The 16,356-nt window shown below is 42.6% G+C and overlaps 1 long non-coding RNA gene across 1 annotated transcript; it reads right to left on the minus strand.

Moving 5' to 3' along the window:
• Positions 1-9,592: 9,592 nt before the first annotated feature.
• Positions 9,593-12,193, minus strand: LOC109200499 (uncharacterized). Its single transcript, XR_002060667.2, has 2 exons — positions 11,848-12,193; positions 9,593-9,997 (listed from the first exon to the last, which is right to left on the minus strand). It is a non-coding gene; the product is annotated as an uncharacterized LOC109200499 (long non-coding RNA).
• Positions 12,194-16,356: the final 4,163 nt, after the last annotated feature.

The following is a 16,356-nucleotide window of genomic DNA, read 5'->3' on the forward strand; positions in this document are numbered from 1 at the left end:
CTGTTACTGGGCTCAGCTAACCCATGTTTAACCAGGTACTCTACTTCCTGTTGCATTAAAATCCGCTTGGTTGGATTCACTCTATAAGCGTGTTGTTTTATTGGCTTATCAACTTCCACAACAATATCATGAAACAGCACAGACGTTTGCCGGGGATGGTCAGAGAAAATCAGCAAATTAGCTTCGATCAGATCACTGATATCTTTGCGGGCGGAACCTGACAGATGCGACAGAAAAGATTCTAAGTTTCCTAACACTTCTGAGTTTCGCAACGGGCAACAGGCATACAACCGCTCTTCTCAATCAAGTCATCATCTTGCAAAACATACAGTGGTGGTGCCGAACACACAGAGACAGGCGCTATGGGTGAGGTTTTTTCAGCTGCCGCATCCTCTCTAGAAGCATAGCGTTTAAGCATGTTAACGTGGCAAACCCTCAATTTTCTCCTTCGATCAGGAGTTTTTACTGCGTAGCTAGTGTCACTAATCTTTTTGTCCACCTCATAGGGACCGGAAAACTGAGCATGGAGGCTAGACCCGACTAAAGGAAGCAACACCAGAACCTTTTCACCAGGAGCAAAATGTCGGACCACCGTCCTTTTATCATACCGGGCTTTCATGTTGCCTTGGGTTTGTTCCAAATTTTCACGGGCCAGCTGACATGCCCGGAAAAGACGCTCTCTAAAACTGCAAACGTAATCTAACACATTATGTTCGGCTTGATGCGACTCTGATAACCACTTTTCTTTAAGCAGTCGCAGGGGACCGCGCACAGTGTGTCCAAAAACTAAGTCAGCCGGACTAAATCCAAGGGATTCCTGGGTGGCTTCTCTAACAGCAAAAAGCAGAAGTGGAAGTCCCTCCTCCCAGTCTTTACCTGATTCAAGGCAGTATTTGCGCAACATGGTTTTTAGGGTTTGATGAAATCGTTCCAGTGCACCTTGACTCTCTGGGTGATAAGGGCTGGACCTTTGATGTTTAATTTTTAACTCCTTCAAAACCTGGGCAAACACCTTTGACATAAAGTTTGTTCCCTGATCAGTTTGAACAACTCTGGGTAACCCAAAAGTTGAAAAGAATTTTGTGAGGGCTTTCACAACGTTCTTTGCCTTTAATGTGCGTAATGGGATTGCCTCTGGAAAGCGAGTGGCAGCGCACATTACAGTTAATATGTACTGGTGGCCTGATTTCGATTTTGGCAACGGGCCCACACAGTCCAACAGAACCCTCTCAAATGGCTCACCCAACGCTGGAATAGGGTGAAGAGGCGCTGGTGGAATCGGTTTATTTGGCTTTCCCACTACCTGGCAAGTATGACATGAGCGACAATATTTCACCACATCCGATTTTAATCCAGGCCAAAAGAAGTTACGTAATACACGGTGATACGTCTTCTTGACCCCAAGATGTCCAGCTAAGCTGGCATCGTGCGCGAGACTGAGAATCTGGAGTCTATATTCCTTTGGCACCAGTACCTGATTTACTCTGTGTAGATCAGTCGAGTCAGGAGACCAAGACCGCAAAAGCACACCGTTCTCAAGGAAATATTTTACTGGCGCTTTAGATGCCTCTCTGTCCACAACAGAGGAAAAACAAGGCACCAGTGAAGGGTCACCCTGCTGCGCTTTGATCGACATTTCTCTGGACATGTTTAAGCTTTGATTAATGTCTTCAGGAATCATTTCTGGAACATCACATGCTGATATTTTCACAGACTCAATGGGTGACACAAAAGAGTCGTCTTCATCAAGCGTTGCCATAAACGACCCCGACAAGTCCACCATCTCACCCATTTTACGAGCCTGCGCACGAGTAATTGCGCACGCAGGAAACACCTCTGAAGCGGGTGAGCCTGAATCAGCAGCGAGGGCAGGAACATCAACGACTTCTGGCGGGGGAAAAACATGCCCACCAGCTAGATCATTACCAGAATGAAGGAAACTCCTTCAATTGGCAATCGCTGGCGCACGGCGACTTTAACGTAGCCCGACACTAACGGCGAATGCAGGTGTACCATATGCAGAGGGGCTTTGGTCACACTCATTTTTATTCCCCACACTAGTATGTCGGAACCACAGGATGTTTTCTCAGATAAAGGCAGTACAGACTCTAGTAAAAATGAGTGATACGCACCCGTATCTCTCAGGATTGTGACTGGCACTTTATCATTTTCTTCACCTGTCAACGAAACAAAGCCGCGTGACACAAATGGTAGAAACTGCGGGTCGCTGTCAGTTTTCGGGTTTTGTTCAGCCTCCATGCGCACCTTTGGCGAGCAAGCGGTTTTAATCAAACCCACGCCTGCAGGAGATTTAGCGCCCCTCGCTTCTTTTCTCTTTAATACCGGGCACGCAGCAATTAAATGTCCTGAGTCCTGACAATAAAAACATTCGCGACCGTTTGATTTAGCAATAAACGCAGGCATATTGTTACGCACTGCTTTTGGTGACCTTTTTCGTTCAGAGAAAATTTCCGGAAACGAATTCTGTGCACAGAACACACTTTTGTGCGTTAAAACAAACTCGTCAGCCAAAAGTGCTGCGTTGGTGAGAGATGAAACCTTTTGCTCGTTTAAATAGGTCACTATGCGTTCTGGCAAACATTTTTTAAAGTCCTCCAGCAAAATAAGAGTTTTCAACTCTTCCACGGTTTTAACTTTACATGAACAACACCATTTCTCAAATAACACATTCTTTTCTCGCGCAAACTCAACAAAAGTCTGGTTAGCAGTTTTATTAAGATTCCTAAATTTCTGCCGATATGCTTCAGGGACAAGTTCATATGCATGCAACACAGTTTTCTTAAGAGTTTCATAATCTAAACTCTGCTCAATAGACAGGCTTGACCACACTTCCTGGGCTTTTCCCACAAGCTTACATTGAAGTAAGAGGGACCAAAACTCCTTCGGCCACTTCAAAGCAGCGGCTATGCGCTCGAATGCTCTAAAATAAGAGTCTACCTCAGACTCACGAAACGGGGGAACCAACTTGATGTGCTTACTTATGTCAAAGCTGGCAGAAGAAGAAGCACTTGTGCTTGATGACGTCGGGGAAACACCAGCTGAGCCCTTTTCAAGCTCAAGAGCCCTGATACGGAGATGCATAGCCTGCACCTCCAGCTGCCTGTTTCGGGTCTCCACCTCTCTTATGCGGAGCGTGAGGCGCAGATCCTCAGTGGACGTACCTTCACTGGATTCAGAAACCCGACCTTAAAAAAACAAAACAAACAAACAAAACACACACACACACACACACACACACACACACACAAGAACAACAACAACACAGAGAAGAAGAAGAGGGGGTATAGTTTTACTATGCATCATAAAAACGCAATCATGCATCTTCCAACCGTATCTTTCTGTTCTGGCTTTAGAATCATTGGTTGTTTACTGATCCGTACTTTGGGAGTCATACTGTTGTGATACTGGGGAGAAAAGGGTAAGGTTTGATAGACTAAACCATTACACACAAAACTTCAAAACCCTAAAGAGTGTGTGAGACTGCTAGTTGTGTGGTTCAGCAATAAACTTATCTACAAATGTGTTAGTAAAGAGTGACGTGTACTTCTGTCACATTAAGCAACGGTTTAACAAATTTCACTCCAAACTATAAAAGGAATCTGAATTTTAATAGAACATAGTAGTGATGGATTAAGTGCAGGAAACACTAGTATAAGGTGTCTATGGAACAAATCTCCTTCAGTGTTCAAAATGACCAAAGTGAGGACTACAAGCGTTTCTCTCAGTTGGTTGTGTTTAGGGAAAAAGCAGCTAAATACACTGAGACTGCTCCACATTGTTAGCAAGTTAACTCTGGATATCTGTGGGTTTGTCAAACTTGGAGTGAACAAAAGCAGAAAAACAGTAAAAGATGCAGACGGTGAAAGTCTGGTTTATTTCATGAACACAATGAAACATTTTACAGTCCACAGAGCAAAGTAGCATACATGATAAATAGATACACATAACACGACCTGTGAGAAGTAAAACTCATCGTCTTACCACATGTTATATTCTGTAAACTTAAAATAAACCACAGAAATTAGAGTTTAGTGTTTTAAAGTCATCTATTAAAAACACGAGTCAACATTACTGAAGTGACACTTTAACGATGCTTCATATCACAGTCTTTATGATGATAAAACATGTTCTCTCATTAGTAGATGTCTGCGCTGTCACTTGTCATGAAAATGTCCAGAGCCTGGGTTCAGCTTCCTCTTCAATTACCATTGATCATTAATAGGGCCCGCAAAAGATTTGTCACATTATGCCCATAAACAACATGCTTTTATAGAAATCATTGTGACACAAAATATTTAGATTCTTGTTTCACAATGTGCATGAACTCAAAATCTTTAGAGTTTCATATTTATAAAGTATCGCAAATAATACATTTATACCATTGTATGAGCCACACTTCTTGTAAAAAAATGATTGGAAATGCGTTTGAAAAAGCTCCTGCTGTGACCTTCCTTCTGTGAGGGCACGCACACTCACACTCACACACACACACACACTCACACACTCACACACGCACACACACACACACAAACACACACACACACACACACACACACACACACACAAACACAACTGTTCCTCAGGCCTGACTCTGGGATCCTCTCGTACTCGCTGTCACTTTCATCCAGTTCGCTGTCCTATATTGAAACAATGTTAGGGTCTGATGTTGGATCAATGTTAAATTCTGATTCTGATTTTCCACCACGTTTGCAACCTTGGATAATATTGAAGCAACAATAAAATCATCATTAAAAACCAACAGGACTTCACAGGTATTTCAATCAATACTAAACCACTGCAAATTACCATCAATACCTGTGAAAAAGACAATTGTGTATGATATAAAAAAAGGATAACCATTATCTGTTAAGCATTATGTTACAATTTAACACAATGTAAAATTGTAACATTGTAAACATAATGTTACAATTTAACACAATGTAAAATTGTAACATTGTAAAAATAATGTTACAATTTTATATTGTAACATTGTAAAAATAATGTTACAATTTTACATTATGTTACAATTTAACATAATGTAAAATTGTAACATTGTAAACATAATGTTACAATTTTACATTATGTTAAATTGTAACTGTTAAGGGTGGTGAGTTAGCGAACCCAGACGCTGACCTCTCGTTTAAGTTGAACAGTGTCTTTATTTACAGTGAAGCCAAAACCAATCCACAGTTATCCACAGTGCAAGTCCCTTCAGTGCTCCTCTCCCCGTCTCCCCTCGTGCGTCCACAAAACTCCAGAGAATCAGTGAAGTCTCCCCTTCCGTCTCGTTCGCTTCCAGGCTTGGTGCAATACTCCAGCGCTGTCTGTCACTCAGCCACACCGTTAAACAGCCCTGCCAACGATGGTGGATAATTGGCAGTAGCTGGCGACAAATCGGTCGCAGCTGAGGCAGCTCAGAGCGGCAGCACTTCCGGGTCTGAGGTCTTCCGTTGCTACGCGACCGCGTGACAATCGCAGCGGAGCCGGAGAAAAAGCAGAGCGAGAGAGAGGAGAACAAACACACACACAGGTCGACCGGTCGGGGCACCGTCCGACTCTGACAGGAACATAATGTAAAATTGTAACATTATGTTTACAATGTTACAATTTTACATTATGTTAAATTGTAACATAATGTAAAATTGTAACATTATGTTTACAATGTTGCAATTTTGATGTAAAATTGTAACATTATGTTTACAATGTTGCAATTTTAATGTAAAATTGTAACATTATGTTTACAATGTTACAATTTTACATTATGTTACAATTTAACATAATGTAAAATTGTAACATTATGTTTACAATGTTACAATCAGTAGCGGTTTTAGATACGGGCGACAGGGCAGTTGACCGGGGCTGCATCCTGGTGGGGGGCGGCATCACGGGCATCGGCAAAATAAATAAATAAATAAATTGCTCGTACTCATGCTGCCCCGACATCAGCCAGCGCATATTGGGAATGGCATAGGCACCGATCGGTTTTCTATCGCCCATTTGCTGGGAGTAAGGGCGCCCTCCGTTTGCGAGGTGCGCCTGCTTCTTGCAGCACAGGGAGGAGAGGGCGGGGCGGCGGGGGATTCTCTGGCTGACTGGAGCAGCATCTAATAACCAACTCGCAAAATAAAACAAAATTAAAACAAACCAACAACACGAAAACACCAGACATCATGATACAGACTTATAATTTGCACTGATGTTTTTTCGAAATTCTATACCTGAAAAGTGAGCGCGAGAGCTCTCAGTGCGCCTGCGCGCTGCTGAAGTCAAAGTAAACTTTATTGTCATCTCCGCTACATACAGTCCAGTATGTAGAGAGACGAGACGACGAGGCTCCAGTTACAGCAGTGCAAGTAAACAAACAACAAATATAAGAAGAGTAAGAAAATAAATATATACTTTAGGATTCGGGGTAAAGGGATCAATAACAATTTAAAATGTATATATTAAGCACCCACAGTGACACAGGTGTCACTGCCCCTTTACACATTGAGGACACTTTCTGTTAATGTTTCAGAATTGACTGTCCCATGGTTTTTATGACGGTAAAAAATGGGTCTGGGCTCTTAACACTGGAAGTGTTGGAGTAGTTGTCAAACAGCTAACAGGTCATCTGCAGAGGAATGGCTTATCTGAAGAGTTTCAGTCAGGTTTCAGAGCTCATCACAGCACAGAAACAGCTTTAGTGAAGGTTACAAATGATCTTCTTATGGCCTCTGACAGTGGATTCATCTCTGTGCTTGTCCTGCTAGACCTTAGTGCTGCGTTTGATACTGTTGACCATAATATCCTATTAGAGCGATTAGAACATGCTGTAGGTATTACAGGTACTGTGCTGCAGTGGTTTGTATCATATCTGTCTAATAGACTCCAATTTGTTCAAGTAAATGGAGAGTCCTCTTCACACACTAAGGTCAATTATGGTGTTCCACAGGGTTCGGTGCTAGGACCAATTCTATTTACATTATACATGCTTCCCCTAGGCAGCATCATTAGAAGACATAGCATAAATTTTCACTGCTATGCAGATGACACGCAGCTCTATCTATCCATGAAGCCGGGTAACACACACCAATTAGTTAAACTGCAGGAATGCCTTAAAGACATAAAGACCTGGATGGCCGCTAACTTTCTGCTTCTTAATTCAGATAAAACTGAAGTTATTATACTTGGCCCTGAAAATCTTAGAAATATGGTATCTAACCAGATTCTTACTCTGGATGGCATTACCTTGGCCTTCAGTAATGCTGTGAGGAACCTTGGAGTCATTTTTGACCAGGACATGTCCTTCAACGCACATATTAAACAAATATGTAGGACTTCTTTCTTCCATTTGCGCAATATCTTTAAAATTAGAAATATCCTGTCTCAGAGCGATGCTGAAAAACTAGTTCATGCATTTATTACTTCCAGGCTGGACTACTGTAATTCTTTATTATCAGGATGTCCTAAAAACTCGCTGAAAAGCCTTCAGCTGATCCAAAATGCTGCAGCAAGAGTCCTGACAGGGACTAGAAAGAGAGAGCATATTTCTCCTGTTTTGGCTTCCCTTCATTGGCTTCCTGTTAAATCCAGAATTGAATTCAAAATCCTGCTCCTCACATACAAGGTCTTAAATAATCAGGCCCCATCTTATCTTAATGACCTTGTAGTGCCATATCACCCTATTAGAGCACTTCGCTCTCGCTCTGCAGGCCTACTTGCTGTTCCTAGAGTATTTAAAAGTAGAATGGGAGGGAGAGCCTTCAGTTTTCAGGCCCCTCTTCTGTGGAACCAGCTTCCAGTTTGGATTCGGGAGACAGACACTATCTCTACTTTCAAGATTAGGCTTAAAACTTTCCTTTTTGCTAAAGCATATAGTTAGGGCTGGACCAGGTGACCCTGAATCCTCCCTTAGTTATGCTGCAATAGACGTAGGCTGCCGGGGATTCCCAGTTTTCAGTTTTATTTGTCATATCCAAGTTAGCACAGGGTCAACATTGCAATGAAATGTGTTTGACGAGCAGCAGTCACTCAGCAGCATGATACAGTAGGAGAAAATATAACAAAATATAATAAAATAAAATAAAAAATAAAAAAATAGTAAAGAGCAAAATATTAGAGAGACATGGTAAAAGAGAAAAGATGACTAAATATATATGTATCTATAAATATAAATATATGTACACTAGTGATTAAATAAGAAAATCTTGAAAAGAAATATGACGGGAGGGCAGATGGGATATTGCACAGGAATGAGCAGCAGAAAATTACAGTATTGCACTTTTTAAATATAAATATCAATAACAATAAAGTGAAGTGACCAGTGCAGATTAAACAGAGTACTTGTGAAGCTGCAGGGTAGCTTCTGAGTGCTGTGTTGTGTGTGTTTAAGTGTTGTGGTTGAGGTGTCGTATGGCTTGGTGGTAAAAACTGTTTTTAAGTCTTGTAGTCCGAGCAGACAGACTCCTGTAACGTCTGCCAGATGGTAACAAGGAGAAGAGCTGATGTGCTGGGTGGCTGTGGTCCTTGATGATGCTGTGTGCTTTACGGAGGATTCGCTGGAGATAAATGTCCTGAATGGCAGGAAGCCTCGTGCCAGTGATGTGCTCTGCTGCCTTCACCACCCTCTGTAGTGATTTACGGCTGCTGGCAGAGCAGCTTCCGTACCAAAACTGTGATGCAGCTCGTCAGCAAGCTCTCAATTGCACACCTGTAAAAATTTGAGGTGATGTTGGCGTTCATGCTAAACTTCCTCAGCCTCCTCAGGAAGTAAAGCTGCTGGCGAGCTTTCCTGATAGCAGTGTCTGTGTGGAGGGTCCAGGAGAAGTCCTCAGTGATGTTGACTCCAAGGAACTTGAAGCTGCTGACCCTTTCGACCTTGACACCGTTGATGTGGATGGGCTGGTGTTCCCTGACTGGTCGTTTCCGGTAGTCCACTATCATTTCTCTAGTTTTGCTGATGTTGAGAGTCAGGTTATTTTCCAGGCACCACTCGTACAGTGCCATCACCTCCTCTCTATAGGCCGTCTCATCGTTGTCTGTAGGTGTAGGTGACCTGCTCTACCTCCTGAGCTACAGCCACCCCTAAAATATTAAATAATCTAGAAGCATGAAATACATGTCTTTCAGGTTCTCATCTTCTCTTTTTAGTGTTGGTCTTATCCTGCATGAATATGCTGAATTTCAAAAAGAAAAGAGAAAAAACAAGAGATCTGGTGCGATTGTCTGTAGGATAATTTCCAAATGTCACATAACGGCTATAGGAAGGATGTAGAGACTAACAGAGAGATAATTAATAAGCCGATGCTTGAAATAAATGAGGTGGTAGGCAGTTTGGGAGACGTGGGATTGCCAGTGTTTACAAAGCTCTTGCAAAAATGTTTTTTTTGCTGCCACCCTGACCAGCAGGGGGAGCTCTAACAGAGACAAAGTAACACCATTACCCTTATGTTCTCAAAGTCACACCAGACTTAGATTAAGTTTAATCATCTCAAAGATTCAGTGTTATGGCCCGTCTAGGCGCGGCCAGACCACAACATAAAGGGTGATCCATCCCCGTCCAACCCCAAGCAGCACGTCACACACTTAATATTTTGTGACAGTGATTTATTTACAATGAGTGCAGTTAAACAAAGGAAGGGAGCATATCATAACTTCAGGGTGAACCCAAGGCCAAAACAACAAACAAAAGATAGCCTATCTCAGGAATAAACACAACTTACCTACTCAAAAGAACTAAACCAAACGACAATCACTTTCCTCCCTACCTAACAGAAACAGGAGAAAACTGATCAAACAAAAAGGCGGTCCACCCCTACATGCTCTTACATTAACCAACATAGTAACAGTGACACAGTGAACGGTCTGCCGGTTGGGTTGGGCCGAGGATGAATGAATGGCAGTCCCTGGTGGTCTCTTCTCATCCGCTGCCTCCCGGTCGTCAGCCAATCGGTGCGAGCCATCCACCCTGGATGCACCAACCACGGAGGAGCACCTGCACACTCAAATTTGCATATAATTACAATCCCAGTCGTAACACCCCTTACCCAAGAATTAACATTACCACCAAATGTTTAATTCAAGGAGAAAGTGCCCTAGACAGAGTATCAGCCAACACATTCTCTTTCCCTTTCTTGTAACTGATCTCCAAGTTAAAATCTTGCAGTAACAAGGACCAGCGCATAAGTCTTTGGTTGGAATTGCGCATTTGGGAAAGAAACACCAGTGGGTTGTGGTCGGTAAACACGTGCACGGGCAAAACACTTGACCCAACATAGACCTCAAAGTGCTGTAAAGCAAGTAGTAAGGCAAGAGCCTCCTTTTCAATGGTACTATAATGGGTCTGGTGTCTGTTAAACTTTTTCGAAAAGTAGCAGACGGGATGATCTACGCCACGACCATCTTCCTGTAATAAACAGCGCCTGCACCACACGCGCTGGCATCTACTTCTAATTTAAAAGAGCGCTCAAAATTCGGCGCAGCTAGCACTGGTGCACTGCACAACAATGCCTTGGCAGACTCGAATGCCACCTGACATGCTGGAGACCAAATAAAAGGCTTTAAAGGGCTAACAAGATCAGTTAGGGGACTAACCACATCAGAGAAATTTCTGCAAAACCCTCGATAAAAACCAGCCATTCCTAAAAAGCGACGCAGAGCTCTTTTTGTCTGCGGGACAGGAAAATCAACAATGGCCTGTACTTTCGCAGTCACAGGGCGCACTTGCCCCTGTCCGACCTGTTTCCCCAAATAAGTAATGGTGGCTTTCCCAAACTCACACTTAGAGAGGTTTAATGTGAGACAAGATTCGCAAAAACGTCTGAACACCTGAGAGAGCGTTTCTAGATGTTCTGACCATGTTGGAGAATAAACGACAATGTCATCCAAGTATGCCTCACAGTTTTTCACTCCACACAATACCCTCTGCATTAGACGCTGGAATGTTGCAGGTGCGTTTCGCAACCCGAAGGGCATTACAGTATATTGGAGGAAATGATCTGGAGTTACAAAAGCGGAGACTTCAGAAGCTCTGGGGGTTAACGGAACTTGCCAATACCCTTTTAACAGGTCTAATTTAGTGACAAATGTAGCTGAGCCGACACGATCAATGCAGTCCTCCATTCTGGGAAGAGGAAAGGAATCTGGTTTTGTGACTGCATTAACCTTTCTGAAATCGGTACAGAAACGTGGGGTGTTATCAGGTTTCGGCACCAAAATGCAGGGCGAACTCCACGCACTGTTACTGGGCTCAGCTAACCCATGTTTAACCAGGTACTCTACTTCCTGTTGCATTAAAATCCGCTTGGTTGGATTCACTCTATAAGCGTGTTGTTTTATTGGCTTATCAACTTCCACAACAATATCATGAAACAGCACAGACGTTTGCCGGGGATGGTCAGAGAAAATCAGCAAATTAGCTTCGATCAGATCACTGATATCTTTGCGGGCGGAACCTGACAGATGCGACAGAAAAGATTCTAAGTTTCCTAACACTTCTGAGTTTCGCAAACGGGCAACAGGCATACAACCGCTCTTCTCAATCAAGTCATCATCTTGCAAAACATACAGTGGTGGTGCCGAACTCACAGAGACAGGCGCTATGGGTGAGGTTTTTTCAGCTGCCGCGTCCTCTCTAGAAGCATAGCGTTTAAGCATGTTAACGTGGCAAACCCTCAATTTCTCCTTCGATCAGGAGTTTTTACTGCGTAGCTAGTGTCACTAATCTTTTTGTCCACCTCATAGGGACCGGAAAACTGAGCATGGAGGCTAGACCCGACTAAAGGAAGCAACACCAGAACCTTTTCACCAGGAGCAAAATGTCGGACCACCGTCCTTTTATCATACCGGGCTTTCATGTTGCCTTGGGTTTGTTCCAAATTTTCACGGGCCAGCTGACATGCCCGGAAAAGACGCTCTCTAAAACTGCAAACGTAATCTAACACATTATGTTCGGCTTGATGCGACTCTGATAACCACTTTTCTTTAAGCAGTCGCAGGGGACCGCGCACAGTGTGTCCAAAAACTAAGTCAGCCGGACTAAATCCAAGGGATTCCTGGGTGGCTTCTCTAACAGCAAAAAGCAGAAGTGGAAGTCCCTCCTCCCAGTCTTTACCTGATTCAAGGCAGTATTTGCGCAACATGGTTTTTAGGGTTTGATGAAATCGTTCCAGTGCACCTTGACTCTCTGGGTGATAAGGGCTGGACCTCTGATGTTTAATTTTTAACTCCTTCAAAACCTGGGCAAACACCTTTGACATAAAGTTTGTTCCCTGATCAGTTTGAACAACTCTGGGTAACCCAAAAGTTGAAAAGAATTTTGTGAGGGCTTTCACAACGTTCTTTGCCTTTAATGTGCGTAATGGGATTGCCTCTGGAAAGCGAGTGGCAGCGCACATTACAGTTAATATGTACTGGTGGCCTGATTTCGATTTTGGCAACGGGCCCACACAGTCCAACAGAACCCTCTCAAATGGCTCACCCAACGCTGGAATAGGGTGAAGAGGCGCTGGTGGAATCGGTTTATTTGGCTTTCCCACTACCTGGCAAGTATGACATGAGCGACAATATTTCACCACATCCGATTTTAATCCAGGCCAAAAGAAGTTACGTAATACACGGTGATACGTCTTCTTGACCCCAAGATGTCCAGCTAAGCTGGCATCGTGCGCGAGACTGAGAATCTGGAGTCTATATTCCTTTGGCACCAGTACCTGATTTACTCTGTGTAGATCAGTCGAGTCAGGAGACCAAGACCGCAAAAGCACACCGTTCTCAAGGAAATATTTTACTGGCGCTTTAGATGCCTCTCTGTCCACAACAGAGGAAAAACAAGGCACCAGTGAAGGGTCACCCTGCTGCCTTTGATCGACATTTCTCTGGACATGTTTAAGCTTTGATTAATGTCTTCAGGAATCATTTCTGGAACATCACATGCTGATATTTTCACAGACTCAATGGGTGACACAAAAGAGTCGTCTTCATCAAGCGTTGCCATAAACGACCCCGACAAGTCCACCATCTCACCCATTTTACGAGCCTGCGCACGAGTAATTGCGCACGCAGGAAACACCTCTGAAGCGGGTGAGCCTGAATCAGCAGCGAGGGCAGGAACATCAACGACTTCTGGCGGGGAAAAACATGCCCACCAGCTAGATCATTACCCAGAATGAAGGAAACTCCTTCAATTGGCAATCGCTGGCGCACGGCGACTTTAACGTAGCCCGACACTAACGGCGAATGCAGGTGTACCATATGCAGAGGGGCTTTGGTCACACTCATTTTTATTCCCCACACTAGTATGTCGGAACACAGGATGTTTTCTCAGATAAAGGCAGTACAGACTCTAGTAAAAATGAGTGATACGCACCCGTATCTCTCAGGATTGTGACTGGCACTTTATCATTTTCTTCACCTGTCAACGAAACAAAGCCGCGTGACACAAATGGTAGAAACTGCGGGTCGCTGTCAGTTTTCGGGTTTTGTTCAGCCTCCATGCGCACCTTTGGCGAGCAAGCGGTTTTAATCAAACCCACGCCTGCAGGAGATTTAGCGCCCCTCGCTTCTTTTCTCTTTAATACCGGGCACGCAGCAATTAAATGTCCTGAGTCCTGACAATAAAAACATTCGCGACCGTTTGATTTAGCAATAAACGCAGGCATATTGTTACGCACTGCTTTTGGTGACCTTTTTCGTTCAGAGAAAATTTCCGGAAACGAATTCTGTGCACAGAACACACTTTTGTGCGTTAAAACAAACTCGTCAGCCAAAAGTGCTGCGTTGGTGAGAGATGAAACCTTTTGCTCGTTTAAATAGGTCACTATGCGTTCTGGCAAACATTTTTTAAAGTCCTCCAGCAAAATAAGAGTTTTCAACTCTTCCACGGTTTTAACTTTACATGAACAACACCATTTCTCAAATAACACATTCTTTTCTCGCGCAAACTCAACAAAAGTCTGGTTAGCAGTTTTATTAAGATTCCTAAATTTCTGCCGATATGCTTCAGGGACAAGTTCATATGCATGCAACACAGTTTTCTTAAGAGTTTCATAATCTAAACTCTGCTCAATAGACAGGCTTGACCACACTTCCTGGGCTTTTCCCACAAGCTTACATTGAAGTAAGAGGGACCAAAACTCCTTCGGCCACTTCAAAGCAGCGGCTATGCGCTCGAATGCTCTAAAATAAGAGTCTACCTCAGACTCACGAAACGGGGGAACCAACTTGATGTGCTTACTTATGTCAAAGCTGGCAGAAGAAGAAGCACTTGTGCTTGAGACGTCGGGGAAACACCAGCTGAGCCCTTTTCAAGCTCAAGAGCCCTGATACGGAGATGCATAGCCTGCACCTCCAGCTGCCTGTTTCGGGTCTCCACCTCTCTTATGCGGAGCGTGAGGCGCAGATCCTCAGTGGACGTACCTTCACTGGATTCAGAAACCCGACCTTAAAAAAAACAAAACAAACAAACAAAACACACACACACACACACACACACACACACACAAGAACAACAACAACACAGAGAAGAAGAAGAGGGGGTAGTTTTACTATGCATCATAAAAACGCAATCATGCATCTTCCAACCGTATCTTTCTGTTCTGGCTTTAGAATCATTGGTTGTTTACTGATCCGTACTTTGGAGTCATACTGTTGTGATACTGGGGAGAAAAGGGTAAGGTTTGATAGACTAAACCATTACACACAAAACTTCAAAACCTAAAGAGTGTGTGAGACTGCTAGTTGTGTGGTTCAGCAATAAACTTATCTACAAATGTGTTAGTAAAGAGTGACGTGTACTGCTGTCACATTAAGCAACGGTTTAACAAATTTCACTGCAAACTATAAAAGGAATCTGAATTTTAATAGAACATAGTAGTGATGGATTAAGTGCAGGAAACACTAGTATAAGGTGTCTATGGAACAAATCTCCTTCAGTGTTCAAAATGACCAAAGTGAGGACTACAAGCGTTTCTCTCAGTTGGTTGTGTTTAGGGAAAAGCAGCTAAATACACTGAGACTGCTCCACATTGTTAGCAAGTTAACTCTGGATATCTGTGGGTTTGTCAAACTTGGAGTGAACAAAAGCAGAAAAACAGTAAAAGATGCAGACGGTGAAAGTCTGGTTTATTTCATGAACACAATGAAACATTTTACAGTCCACAGAGCAAAGTAGCATACATGATAAATAGATACACATAACACGACCTGTGAGAAGTAAAACTCATCGTCTTACCACATGTTATATTCTGTAAACTTAAAATAAACCACAGAAATTAGAGTTTAGTGTTTTAAAGTCATCTATTAAAAACACGAGTCAACATTACTGAAGTGACACTTTAACGATGCTTCATATCACAGTCTTTATGATGATAAAACATGTTCTCTCATTAGTAGATGTCTGCGCTGTCACTTGTCATGAAAATGTCCAGAGCCTGGGTTCAGCTTCCTCTTCAATTACCATTGATCATTAATAGGGCCCGCAAAAGATTTGTCACATTATGCCCATAAACAACATGCTTTATAGAAATCATTGTGACACAAAATATTTAGATTCTTGTTTCACAATGTGCATGAACTCAAAATCTTTAGAGTTTCATATTTATAAAGTATCGCAAATAATACATTTATACCATTGTATGAGCCACACTTCTTGTAAAAAAATGATTGGAAATGCGTTTGAAAAAGCTCCTGCTGTGACCTTCCTTCTGTGAGGGCACGCACACTCACACTCACACACACACACACTCACACACCACACACACACACACACAACACACACACAACACACAAACACAACTGTTCTCAGGCCTGACTCTGGGATCCTCTCGTACTCGCTGTCACTTTCATCCAGTTCGCTGTCCTATATTGAAACAATGTTAGGGTCTGATGTTGGATCAATGTTAAATTCTGATTCTGATTTTCCACCACGTTTGCAACCTTGGATAATATTGAAGCAACAATAAAATCATCATTAAAAACCAACAGGACTTCACAGGTATTTCAATCAATACTAAACCACTGCAAATTACCATCAATACCTGTGAAAAAGACAATTGTGTATGATATAAAAAAGATAACCATTATCTGTTAAGCATTATGTTACAATTAACACAAAAAAAAAAAAAAAAAAAAAAAAAAAAAAAAAAAAATTTAAAAAAAAAAATGTAATTAATGTAAATTGTAACATTGTTAAATTGTAACATGTAATAATGTTACAATTTTACATTATGTTAAATTGTAACTGTTAAGGGTGGTGAGTTAGCGAACCCAGACGCTGACCTCTCGTTTAAGTTGAACAGTGTCTTTATTTACAGTGAAGCCAAAACCAATCCACAGTTATCCACAGTGCAAGTCCCT

This window comes from Oreochromis niloticus, unplaced genomic scaffold (genome assembly GCF_001858045.2).
Source record: "Oreochromis niloticus isolate F11D_XX unplaced genomic scaffold, O_niloticus_UMD_NMBU tig00006667_pilon, whole genome shotgun sequence".
NCBI lineage: Eukaryota > Metazoa > Chordata > Actinopteri > Cichliformes > Cichlidae > Oreochromis > Oreochromis niloticus.